We start from the raw sequence: 13398 nt of genomic DNA on the forward strand, positions 1-13398 counted from the left end.
ACTCTCCTTGCCAACAACCCCCACCCACTGGGAGGAAAGCCTAGGAACTTAAAACTGAGATCCTGTCCTTCTGAACTGCTTCTCCAGCATCAAGTTAGGGGCTTTCCCTTTGACTGAAAATAAAGGTCAGCTAGAATCATAATATCTGTGTTTACACTCAAGCGGGTGTGTCAACACCTCTATATTATCACAAGCAATTTCAGCTCTAGAGCTTACTTTTAGTTAATGTAAAAGTTTTAGAGCTAGTGTTCTGACTACGTATCAGAAATAGACATTCCACAGTAAATGGGTTTTATACCTATGAAGTAGTTTTGAGGAATCCTGTAAGTCAATGACAAATAATGTTCCATACACGTTTCTGTTTGTTTGCTAAAGTATATTTTCTTGTATTCTGCGATGCTGTGATACACGCAGGGAGTAGGGAGCCCTTTCTCCTACTCCCAGCGCTGTCTGTCCCTAGCTCTACAGTCTTGCACAAGTCATTTCAACCTTTTTGAGCCTCGATCTCTTCATGTTTAAAATAGGCAAGGTGTACTAAACTATATCTAAGTGTCCTTCCAACGCTAAACTCCCAGATTCAACTTTGTTAACTCTTCCAAAATAGAGCGCAGTCGGTTAAGTGTCCAACTCTTGGTTTCAGCTCCAGCTCTCATCTCAGGGTCCTGTAATCAAGTCCCAAGCCCCCAGGTCCTGCCCTGCGCTCAGCGTGGAGTCTGTTGTCCCTCTCCCTCCTCCGCTCGTGCTCCCGTGCCTTCTCTCTCTCGCAAGTAAAGAAGTAAAATCTTTAAAAAAGAGAAAGGTATTGTACATTTGGAAAAGAGTAACTGTTAATTACAATATTTCTTAACTGTCTTTTCCTCAGACATGCCACATGAGAGGGTTCACTCTCTTTTTCCACAATATAAGAGCGACATTAAAACACACACACACATAAATTCGGAGTCATAGAGGACAGCAATGATGAAGAAAATAACACCAAAATTCCCAGCAAAAGGCCCTACTTAAGAAAACCGTATTATAAATGTGTTTAGGCAAAATCCCAAACTCTTGCTGAGCTGGAAGCACAGCTCCAGTGACCTAATAAGCAGCTAGAGAACTGAGTTCTCTCTGGCAGGGCTCTGACTCGCGAGCACTGTCCCTTTGTCTGAGGTTACAGTGCTACCCCCTCCCACTCACATCACACACTCTCCTGATAAAGCACATGCAGAACAATACGGGAAAGCTTTTTTCCCTTTGCTGAAGCTCAGGGAAAAATACACAGACTGATGCACAGAATCAACGGCTCTGTGGGTCAGCCCCGTGCCCCTCGGCACTCAGCAGCAGGGTGTTTGCAAGGTTCTGGTCTCCTTAGTCATGAAAACGTGTTAAGTTGTGAAATATTTGAACATATAAAAGGTTTTAAAATAATGTAACGGACACTCAGACTGGCCACAATTATTTCAGATCTCTCAAAGAAAAAAATGTTACAAAGTCCCATGTTCCTATGTCATCCTGCTCTTCCGCCTGAAGTCTGTGAACATTGCCAGGCAGGGGTACGTCCCTTCACTACTTACTAGCTGTGTAATCTTGGACACTCTAATTAGCCTCTCTGTGCCTCAGTTTACTTGGGTGTAAAGTGGGGATAATAGCCCATCAGTTATTTTACATGTTGCTTTATAAGTTAGTCCTCATGACTATTAATTATCCTCATTCACACTTCTAGCCTTTGCAACTTGATTTTAGCCAACATTTTATTTTTGAGACTTCCATATTATGTAAGTAGATTTCACTCATTTGACAAGCATATAATATTCCACTCTATAAATATATGATTATCTATTTCCCTACTGTTGTTTCTTCTTTTTCAATATTTACCAACAGTGCCTCAAAAGACATCTGTCTACAATCTCCTTGTGGAAAATCCCCGTCCATGCATTTCAATAAGTGAAACGGGCTGGGTCAGAGGGTCCTAACCACGTATTGCCAAACCGCTCTCCGAAGGAGTTGGCCCAGTCTGCATCCTCACCAACAGGGTGGGAGAATTCCTTTCTGGTAGTGCCAATGCTGTCAGTTTGGTCACCGTTATTTCTCTAAGGTGATTAATGCCAGTTTTTTGTTTTCATTTCTTCTACTGTCTGGATGAATCAGTTTTTTTCTGGATTCACTATGCACGCTTCCTTGCGTGCATGCATATGTGCGTGCGTGTTGTCTCCGTCTTCCATGGTGGGCTTTCCTCAAGTGTGTGGTGATCTCTGTCCAATCATAGGTAAGCACGGGGCACTAAAAGGTGTCTGGAAGTGCTGGGTGCACAAGCAAGTCTCTCAGCTGCAGGGCTTTGCTGCGTGACCTGTGGCTGGTGTGAGCCCCCAAACTCCAGGACCAGCAAGTCCTTTCTCGTGGGATGGCTGCAGGCCCCAGGGAGGGACTTTCAAACACCGGAGGGACTCATAGGACTGGCTGTCATTGTGCTCAGAGCAGAGCTGGGAGGTGAACCACAGGTAGTCTTCTCCCTTACTCTTACTTACTGCCTCCTTTTTTGGCCTGGTATTTCCTGCCCATTCTCCCAGCTATGCCTGCTCTCTGTGAGCCCAGAGTGTCTCTCGTCAACCTTTCCGGAGAGTTCCTCATCATCTTCCCTTGTGAAGGTGAGGGAAGAGGCTTCACTGGGCAGCACAGGGGAGAGAGGAGGCTGGGTGTCTGAGGACAAACATTCAACCAGTCCGCCTGTTTCAGAGGAAACTGATGCTTCATTCTGGAGCTTTCTGAGGGTCTGCAGGACTGTCTGGCTGGCTTCTATGTTTCTCACACACCCACCATAAATTTCAGCTTTTGTCTAGTCCATTACTCATGCATCCATTTTCCAGCATTGAAATTTTTGTTGCTGCCAACTCCTCTCCCATTCTCCCACTGTCTCACTCTTTTCTTCTCTTTCTTTCTTTTTATGCCACTTCCTTATCATTTTAGCAGGGGCCAGGGGAAGTGGATGAGTATATGCACCAGTATGCCAAGTATAACTGGAACAGGGATGATCAAATTTTGGGTCTGTGTGAGGCAGGACATGGAACGGAGATTCCCAGTATCAAACTGAGCCATTAAAAAAAAAAAAAAATCCACTTGTGGACTCAGGGTGATGACCAGGATGCCTGGACTCCACATGAGGAAAATAAAAATTTATCCTGAGAAAATAAAAAAAAAATTTTTTTTTAAATGTATCCCCAGGATGTTGAAACCCTAGGTCTAGTCTCATACGTGTTTGGGATCCAAAAGCATCTTTTCCTATGTGCAGGATTCCCTAGTTGAGAAATTACCATATTTGGCCTGGAGTCTTATGATACCTGACAGAAAGAAGCAAACCAAAAAACTGCTCAGGAGCAACACTTGTGGAATCCCACAGAAAAATTGACTGAATAGAATAAAAAATTACAACACACCAAGAAACGGTATTCTCAAGTAAGAGCAAAGAGACAGAGAAAAAAAGATACAGGATTAGCACCCCCAAGAACATGATATACTAGAACAGTAATCTGAAGTGAAGTTTAATATATTTGAATTGGAGCAGGAGAATGGAAGGCTCCAACAGAATATAAAAAGGATCATTTTGCTGATGTGTTTGAGTTCACACTTCTAGCAGCCTGGGGAAAAAGTCACGTTAGCCCCTGCGGTGGGGCTGTATGGCCATCTCTGCTAATTCCCAGCCAGGATTCCCACACTGCCCTCTCCGGGGTGCCAGGTTAGCATTCAGCACAGCTATCTGCAGGCTATCTGGAAGGCAAAGGGACGCAGCCATGTTTAACTCTGTAGAGCAGTGCGGACTCCCTCCTTTATGAACGTCAGGGAAGACAGTAAGTTGTTCTAGAAAGGAAATACAACCAGAGTAACTTTATAAAAAGCCTCAGCTGAAAAGGATACTTACACAATAATAATGTACACACTGAATAAGGAGCTAATCAAAGGAATGTGAAAGGTAGAGAGTGTATGAAAGCCATCATTCCTCCTCCATAGAGGGACACGGGCAGACCATACATAAAGGGGAAAAATGAAGCAACCGCAGTGAACTCGGGTGACACTAGAAACCTGGAGGCCGAGGCCTAAGGTAAAAATAAGCGGTTACCCGAGAAGCAGGAACGGAAGTGGGCATAGTTGGGGAAGAGGATTTTGCTCTTGTTTTGGTTATAAACATAGAATTATTTGATTTTTTTAAAGACCCTCTATAATTGCAAGATTTTTTGAAACATAAAAGCTAAATTTAAGCAATATCTGAAGGCTTCAGCCTTCCCTGAAGGCAATTCCCCCCTCTCTTTTCCCCTCCCCCTCCCCTTTCCTTCTGGGACCTGGAGAGTTCCTCTTCTTTCTTTTCTAACAGTTTTGTGATAGAATTTACTTACAGTGCAATTCAAAGTGTATGATGATTTTTAGTATATTCATGGAGTTGTGTATCCATCACCATATTCAATTCCAGAATGTTTTCATCACCCCTAAAAGAAACCCATTAGCAGTCACCCCCATTTTCCCTCCCCCCAGCCCTAGGCAACCACTCATCTACTTTCTTTCTGTATAGATTTGCATATTCCAGATACTTCATATAAAGTGAAGCATACAATATGTGGTTCATCCTGAGTGGCTTCTTCCCCTTAGTATAATGCAAGTTGCAGCATGTGAGTACTTCATTCCCTTTAAGGCCAAATATTTCACAGGACGGATACGCCCCATTTTTTACCCATTCATCAACTGATGGGCATTTGGGTTATTTCTACTTCTGGGCTCTGATGAATAATGCTGCTATGAATATTCATGTACAAGTTCTACATGGAAGTATGTTTCGTTTCTCATGGGGACATACCTAGGATTGAACTCGCTAGGTCACACGGTTTCACCGCTTGAGAAGCTACCAGAGGGGCTGTCTTCCTCAGCAGCTGCACCCGGTTACATCCCACGAGCAGTGCGTGAGGGTTCTGATGTCCCCACATCTGCACCAACGCTTGTTATCACTTGGCTTTTTGACTCCTGCCTCCCTAGTGGATGCGCAATGCTGTCTCACTGTGGTCTCCATTACCCGAGGGCTCATTCCTCGTCTTGCTTACAAGTTCAGTCACTCATTTAAGGAAATGTTTGCTATATTTATCTGGCATTTCTAGGTGTTCTTATCAGAGGGTGTTTCATATTTAATCTGACATCTTGGGAATTGGGAAGGCCTCCGTATTTCACTTAGATTTTAGTTTTATGTGAACTAACCTGCACACCTTAGTAATAATCGCAATTTGTGCAGGGACGACAGCACGTGGTACTGGTCAAGGCCATGGGCTTCAGAGTCCGATCCTCTGGCATTCAAATTCCAGCTCTGTGCCCCAACAATGCAACCTGGAGCTAGTTACCCAAGCCTTGATTTCCTCAAGCGTGCCATGGGGATAAAACACCTTCCTCAGAGCATTAATTGAAGGGTGAAATGAGATAATACATATACACTACGCCGGGAGATAGAAGATTCAGAAATGGTAGCTATGAAATATGCTTTATTATGTGTTCATCCAGTGTGGTGTCCTGACAGGAAGGAGATACAGACTCACTCACACCCGACCTCAAAGCTGAGGCTTAGAAAGGTCAGAACACAAAGTGATCAAGAGCAGGAGAGCCCAAGTCTTCTGACAAAGAAGCCTAGAGTTTCTGCCACCACACCACAGCTACCCTGGTGGGTTTAACTAGAAATAGTACTACTAGTAGTAATAATAATAGCAAAACTTAAATAGTACTTACCAGGTGCCAGACACTCCTCCAGGTGCTTCCCATACTATAGTTTTTTAATCCTCATGGCAATCATAGGAAGAAGGTACTATTATTATCCTTATTTTATGAAAGTGGAAGCCAATGCAAAGAGAGGTTAAGTAACTTGTCCAAGGTCACCGGCTGATAAGCAGTGAGGCTCGGATTCATTCTGGCTCCAAAGTCCGTGCTCTTAAGCAATGTCTATCGATCTCAGTTATATGATTTTTTTGTAATTCAAACACGGACCACTCTAAATGCTCCTTGCCTCCCACCTACTATCAGCTTAAAGATTACACACTTGGTCACTCAAAACTGTACCATCCAGTGTGTGTCGCATGTGGCTGTTGAATATCTGAGATGGAGCAAGTCTGAACTGAGATACGCTGTGAGTGCAAAGTAGATCCCAAATGTCAAAGACTTAGTATCAAAAAAAGAATAAAAAATATCTCACGAATAGTTTTTGTAATGACTACATGTTGAAATGATAATATGTGGGATGTATCAAATTAAATACAAACGTATTCTGAAAATCCACCCATTTCCTTGCACTTTTTTTGATGCAGCCACTAGAAAATGTATAATTACAAATGTTGTCCGCACGTGTGACTTCCATTACACTTCTCTGGGATAGCAGCTATTTAGACTCTTCGAGGAAGATTAGCCTGATTAGCAGTCTTCCAGCATTTCTGCACATGTACCCTTGCAATAATGTTTTAAATTAGGTACGCTCTCGTGCACCCTGGAATAATACATCATAACAAGACTGAGGATGTGATAAAGGGTGTGTTTGTCTTTTGTAAAGTTGGCAAGAGGGCATTTAGGAGGGGAAATGGCCAAGGAGGGATGGCTTCCAGCCTGGGCCAAGGAACCTTCCAAGGCAGTTTTAGGAAGGAGAGTACCTCGAAGTTGATGCTGTGAAGCCAGCTAGCCAGGGTGCACTTCCTAAGTCTTCCCGCGAGCTCAGGGGTGTGTACCCAGTTGGAAGACAGACTGGATTCTGATGAAGGCAGAAGGACAGCCTCTAGGTAAAACTGGGCAGGCCCTGCTTCCCTTCCCAGTGACACGGCCCAGCAGTACCACTCGGCTCCTGCAGGGGGCAGGCTCGCCTCTGCCCGTGCACCCAGCGGTGGGAAGTGCCTGAAATTCCAGCACTCGCAGGGCCCTCTCGCCACTCCCTGGGCGCCTGCTGTTTGGTCTGTTTAACCCCAGGCCATGACCCAAAGTGTTCAACTTCATCCTAAAATACACACATTCCACCACGTAGAGTCTCAGGACTCCACTGATTCCTTTAAATCTTTCACAGATAACATGACCTTGCAAACAGTTTTGTTTTTTTTTCTTTTCACCAAATAGGCCAAACTTTCTGGTTGTTATTATAGGGCTTAGGGCTAGTTGGCATTCCTGTTTATTTCAAAAGGTCCAGGGAGCCTGAGGGATATCTTGGCATCCAAACCCTGAAGCTCAGCCGGAGAACAAATGATCCTTTTCACCTTCTCTTCCCACAAGGCATGGAAACGACAGCAAGTTTAAAAATAAGACACCAGGCTTTCCAGCTAACCTGGAGATGGTCTGTGCCAAAAGCAAGAGAGGAACAGACAGCTCCCAGAAACAGGGCCCTAAAATGTACTGCCAGAGAGAATGTTCCAGTGTTTCCCTCTTCATTTAGCTCACTCAGCAAGGAGACAAGCTGCTGTATCCCCTGCCAGGCCAACTCCTTTCTTCCCACACTGCGAATGGCTCCTTGTTGAACATTTCCGTTTTCAGGAACACTAAAGCTGGGTACGTTAAGTAAAATAACCTCACCAGGTTTTCAAGAAAGGTACCCACTTCAAGGGTGTTCTCCTGCTAAATGCTGAGCGGCCGGGTAAAAGCAAACAGCTCTGCAGATGATTAATACACACGGACAGATGGGGGAACACTTGAGACTCAAACAATCAGTGCCTGCATTTTTAAATCTAAAACTGGTGGGTTTGTTTGGATAAACTCAGGAAAAGGCAGAAATACTGATTTGTTCACTCTCGTTGCCAAACCCAAACCAATATTGACAAACCATTTTGCTGAACGAAGTTCATTTCAGCTGACATCAGAGACATATGCCACAGAGAGTTGTACTTACTTCGTGGGAGTTTAATGCCCAGGTCTAACAATATTTGTTTTACGTAAAAGGGCAACCATATCCCATAAAACATGTATAGATAACACCAAAAAAGGAAAAGACAGATAATTATAGGACATAAGGAAACAAAGAGGAAATAAGAAATTTACTTGGAAGAAAATAAGCCTTGGATGATCTTCTTTAGAGAGTTCCTAACACCAATCTCATTTCTTCGTGTACGGTTGCTGGGTGGGATGAGGGAGGATGCAAAGAGAGTCTCCGTCTGAACCCCACGGGATCACTCTTTCTTGTCTCCTAAGACCTAAAGTTGAAGAGTTCATGGCCCTCCCTTAATTACCAGCCTGACAGCCACCTGAGTTCTGCTGATGTTTGATTTGTCCCTTTCCCATTTTGGAGTCAAAACGCCAAGCCCAATGAAATGATCTTCAAAGAACCGGTAAAAGGGTAATAATCTCCCTTCACTGAACATCCTAGCAGGTGAACCCATTGAAAGAGGACTTCATGATGGCCTGTGGCATGGAAAAGTTTGGTTAAGCCTGTTTTATGGTCTGCTTTCTACTTAGAGCCCACCATGGTGACACAGAATAAACTTCTGAGCTCTGCACAAATTGTATTCCCTTTGTTAATGTTAGTGGTGTTGCTCCTCCCTCCCCAGGCCAAGCAACGTGGGCCCTCTTTATAGAGAACTCTACATTAACTAGAGAGCTTTGCATATTAGTTTCTCCACAGGACACCAACCAGATTAGTGACTATTCTTTAAAACAATTCCAGCCTTGTGCATGAGGTGCTATTTTCTGGAATCGCTATACAGTAATTCCCTGAAACCCATGGTTGTACAGCCTTGTTTTCTTTTAAAGAATTTGATGATCATATGAATTGGTAAGGTGCAATCAAGCCTCAATTTAGTAGCAGAGAAAACAGTATACACAAGTACACATGTGCATGAGTATGCGTGTGTCCAGCTACTGATAAGCGTGAAAGCGTGTATAGTCCGTGGATACACACATGAGCTCCAGTAATACTAATTACCATTGTCCTGAGGGACATCAAGCAGCAGGTTCACAAAAGAATGCCCTCAGCATTTATTAGCTTTGCACGTGAATTTGTGTCTTAAAAACACCACTTGTGGCAAATAAACGAAAACATGTATGTGCCCATTTATATTACATCCATGTATAAAAGCTTGGGCCTTGGTGGTTTTCTCTCAGTGAGCTAACACAACCTCCCATCTACAGTAGGTTTGATTCTCTCAACTTACAGAAAAGGAACAGGTTCAGATGCTAGTGGCCCAGTAAGGACACGGTGAGAGGAATCTAGCTCCCTTGACTCCAACTTCCGTATTTTTTCCACTTCAGATAGAGAATAATCAAGTCACTATGCAAACTGAGCCAGGATGAACAGGAAGTTAACTGAAGGTAAGGCTTAAAGTCTAAATAGGAAACTTAAAGCACATGGAAATAGAGAAGTCTAGACTGGGAGAAAATGCTGAGAGGCTAGAAGTCGGGGTGGATATGAAGTATTAGCGGCAGGCACTGGAGAGAAGACCCAGGAATCACTTAAGATGAAGATGGTGGCAACAAATAATTGAAGTGGTGAGATAAGCAGCAGGGGAGGGAGCGGGTGGGGGCTCATCCCACCCTGAGAACGCTGCCAGGACCAACATTCTCACCAAATCTCAAACCTTACCATCGCTGGCAAGCAGATACCGAATTGCCAAACCCCAACTACAGCCTTAGGGAAAACCAGCTCGCCTTGTCACTAAAATTAGTCATGTCTACCTTCAGTTGCACGGGAGGCACTGTCTTCGACAGCATTCCTTTTGTACATGCCCTAGTTATCCAAAACCTAACCATCATGATGAACAAAATATAAAACAATAATTCTGACGGTGAAATTAATCTTTGAATTATCTCAGTGAACGTCAAGGGACAGCATAATTATTTTCTTAAAGACTGTATTTATTTATTTGACAGAGAGAGAGATACTGAGAGAGGGAACACAAGAGGGACAGGGGGAGAGGGAGAAGCAGGCTTCCCACCGAGCAGGGAGCCCGATGCGGGGCTCGATCCCAGGACCCTGGGATCATGACCTGAGCCGAAGGCAGACGCTTAATGACTGAGCCACCCAGGTGCCCAGGACAGCATAATTAGGATGAAAATAGCCACTATTCTCATTAAATCATTTTGTTTGTCCTCTCCTTGATAATGTCACCCAGAGATGAAGTCTTTGACTCTGACATCCAGTTAAAACATTCAACCTTACCCAGGGATAGCCCTCAGTAATAAGCAAGCATCATCTTTTCTTCCTGCCCATGATTTTTGCCCTACATCAAAATCAGTACTTCATTTCATATTAATGAATAAAGCATTTTTCTACCCAATGCCCAGCATGTAGAAAATTCTCAATAACTATTTGACGTACAGACAAATGTCGGAGAGAACTTCTGTAGCACCGACTTATTCCATACTTACTCTAAGCAGGGATTGTTCCTGCTACTCTACATACAATCTCTACCAGATGGGGTATTATTTACTCCCAATACACAGATTGGAAAGGTGGCTTAAAGAAGTTTACTGAGTCATCATCCATGGTTACGCGGTCCGTAAATAATTGAGCTGGAGTCCAGTCCACGTTCCCTATCCCCCCAAGGGGCCCACTCTGTTCTCCACGCCTTAGTGCTTAGGATATGCTTGTCCAGATTAGCTGATACCCAGCATTCACTGGCCACATTCTGCATCCTCTTACAACACCACAGAGAGCAAGGTACATGCTCTTGATCTATTTCTTTCCTCCAAGTGACCATGGATTGATAACTAGTAAAGCCTGACAGGACAGACCTGTTGGTCATACCAAACACTCTTTGAAAAACCTCAGATGTGAAGCTATCTAGTTCCATTTTACTGGGAAATTAGGTTTTCTGTGTGGAAAACCATGCCTTGTTGCTAACTTTTGAAGGACAATACCCAGATTTTCAGCCAGGTCTTGTTGGCTGTCTCATTTAACGGGTTAGTAATTGAGGAAATTAATAGTGGTAAAAAGGCAAAACATAGAGAACAGAAAAAAGATGAACTTTTATAGCCTTTCATTAGCTCATATCTGGTAGAACTTTGTCAACCTGTAGGCAATGTAATAGGAAATACTTTAAATTGAAAAACTTAAATCTGAATATCTATAAAGATATCTTCCAGGTTGAATTAGTCATCACCTCATAAAGACATGAGGTGAGCAAGAAAGTCTCCAACAAAGGGGACATTTGAACTGATAGCCACAACCGTAACTCTGAGCAGAGAGAAGTGTTTCATGGGACCCTCAGAGCTGTGTGTGTTAGGGTCTGCTCCTTTCTAGACCTTGGTGTGCCCAAGGCAACTTGGCAGGGAGACCAGAGCAGTTAGTCGGATGACCATAATACCCGCCGCCTCCCATGACATACTCAAAATTCTCTGCTTTCAACCATCCTTTCTACACCTAATGAAGGTTCTGAATAATTGGCCTCAGAAACTTCACACAAAAGTGCAGATCAGATATGATCTCTGAGGCCACCTGATTTTGCCACAAAACTTTCTCCACTGTCAATGTCTACAATTCCGGGGAATATGACAAATGTGGTTACACTTTGGGGCCTGCTAAAAAGATTTCAATCTTTTAAATTGCATCGACTCTGGCCCCTTTCAAACAGCTCTTCACTGTAGTATTGCCCAAATTGCTGAATGGACACTGGCCTTTCTTCCTGTGCTCAGGACCCATTCCCACATGACCTGCCATTGGGCTGAGGTTTGTATCTCTGTGAAATAATTTGCTGAGAAAACGTCCACAAGGCCTCAGAGGTGGTTTATTAAATTATTTTTGATGGACTTTTGCTGAGTGGACATTGACCGTTATCACAAGGCAAGCACTTCCATGCCTCTGAAATTGTGCTGTCTTACTCCATGTCTCTTGAATAAAGAAATTGAGAAAAGCTACTCATAACAAGGCCCGGGACCTCCCAAATATTTATCTTGCTGACTGAATTAATCTATAGCCCATTAACTTACCCATTTTATTCAGTACTTATTTCCAAGTGCAGTATTGCTTCTCAAGAGAAAGCATAATGCACCTTACAATGGAAAGAAAGCACTTTATAGTTTGCAAGGAATCTTTTCAATAAATCTGTAAGTGAGGGATGATACATTACTAATGTTGTTTTACAAATACAGGAAATGAGGTTTGTTCAAGTTTATTCAGAGACTATAAAGCAAGAACCCAAACCCAGGTCTTCAGACTCTCGGGCCAGGGTACTTTCTACCCAACCGGCTACCTAGAGAGGCCATAAAAGCCAAGTGGTGAAGAGTGTGGCATCTGGATCCATACTGATCAGGTGAAAATCTTGGTTCTATCATCTACTGTTGTGAGTTTGCATGAGTTCTTCAGCCTCTGCACCTCAATTTCCTCATCTGTACAATGAGGATACTCTGGAAAACAGTATGGAGGTTCCTCAGGAAGTTAAAGAGCTACCCTACAACCCAGCAACTGCACTACTAGGTATTTACCCCAAAGATACAGATGTAGTGAAAAGAAGGGCCATATGCACCCCAATGTTCATAGCAGCAATGTCCACAAGAGCCAAACCGTGGAAGGAGCCGAGATGTCCATCAACAAATGAATGGATAAAGAAGCTGTGGTTCATATATACAATGGAATATTACTCAGCCATCAGAAAGGATGAATACCTACCATTTACATCGACGTGGATAGAACTGGAGGGCATTATGCTAAGTGAAATAAGTCAAGCAGAGAAAGTCAATTATCATATGGTTTCACTCATATGTGGAACATAAGGAATAGTGCAGATGACCATAGAGGAAGGGAGGGAAAAGTGAATGGGAAGAAATCAGAGAGGGAGACAAACCATGAGAGACTCCTGACACCAGGAAACAAACTGAAGGTTGTGGAAGGGAGGGGGTGGTGGTATGGGGTAACTGGGTGATAGGCATTAAGGAGGGCACGTGATCTGATGAGCACTGGGTGTTATACACAACTAATGAATCATTGAACACTACATCAAAAAACTAATGATGGCTAATGATATATTGGCTAATTGAATTAAAAAAAAAAAAAGAATAGCTCTAACAAGACTGCCCTGAGGACTACTTGAATAAATACACCTGAGAAAATTAAAACAGTGTCGGGTACATAGTAATTACCCCGTAGATGTTATAACACCATTCTTATGTGGGGTGGTTATCTGTGAGCCTGTCCAACACCGTACCCACAAATCAATGAGGAGTTGTGCTCTAACATGATAGAATACAGTACTAGGCTCAAATCCGGCTTTGTTATGAGACCCTGGGAAGTGTGTGTTTTTAAAAACTTAAATATGTAATATAAAATATTTTTAAATGTGGGATGCCTGGGTGGCTCAGTTGGTTAAGTGTCTGGCTCTTGACATCAGCTCAGTCTTGATCTCAGGGTCATGAGTTCAACCCCTGTGTTGGGCTCCACACTGGGTGTAGAGTCTACTTAAGGAAACATATATTTTTTTAATGTAATATACTTAGATTTTAGAA

At 43.2% G+C, this 13398-nt stretch overlaps 1 protein-coding gene and 1 long non-coding RNA gene across 2 annotated transcripts in view; one reads left to right on the plus strand and one right to left on the minus strand.

The window, feature by feature from the left end:
* MTMR7 (myotubularin related protein 7) overlaps window positions 1-13398 on the minus strand; it is a 106264-nt gene that overhangs the window by 12084 nt on the left and 80782 nt on the right. The gene's annotated exons all lie outside the window — the stretch shown is intronic.
* Window positions 1-13398, plus strand: part of LOC135363701 (uncharacterized) — a 33863-nt gene that overhangs the window by 8349 nt on the left and 12116 nt on the right. Inside the window, exons 3-4 of the long non-coding RNA XR_010409719.1 lie at window positions 641-799; window positions 1861-2074. This is a non-coding gene — a long non-coding RNA (uncharacterized LOC135363701). The remainder of the gene's footprint in view (window positions 1-640; window positions 800-1860; window positions 2075-13398) is intronic.

Source organism: Mirounga angustirostris, unplaced genomic scaffold (assembly GCF_029215605.1).
Source record: "Mirounga angustirostris isolate CCGP_5_RB_7025 unplaced genomic scaffold, mMirAng1.0.hap1 SCAF_2, whole genome shotgun sequence".
In the NCBI taxonomy this organism is placed as follows: domain Eukaryota; kingdom Metazoa; phylum Chordata; class Mammalia; order Carnivora; family Phocidae; genus Mirounga; species Mirounga angustirostris.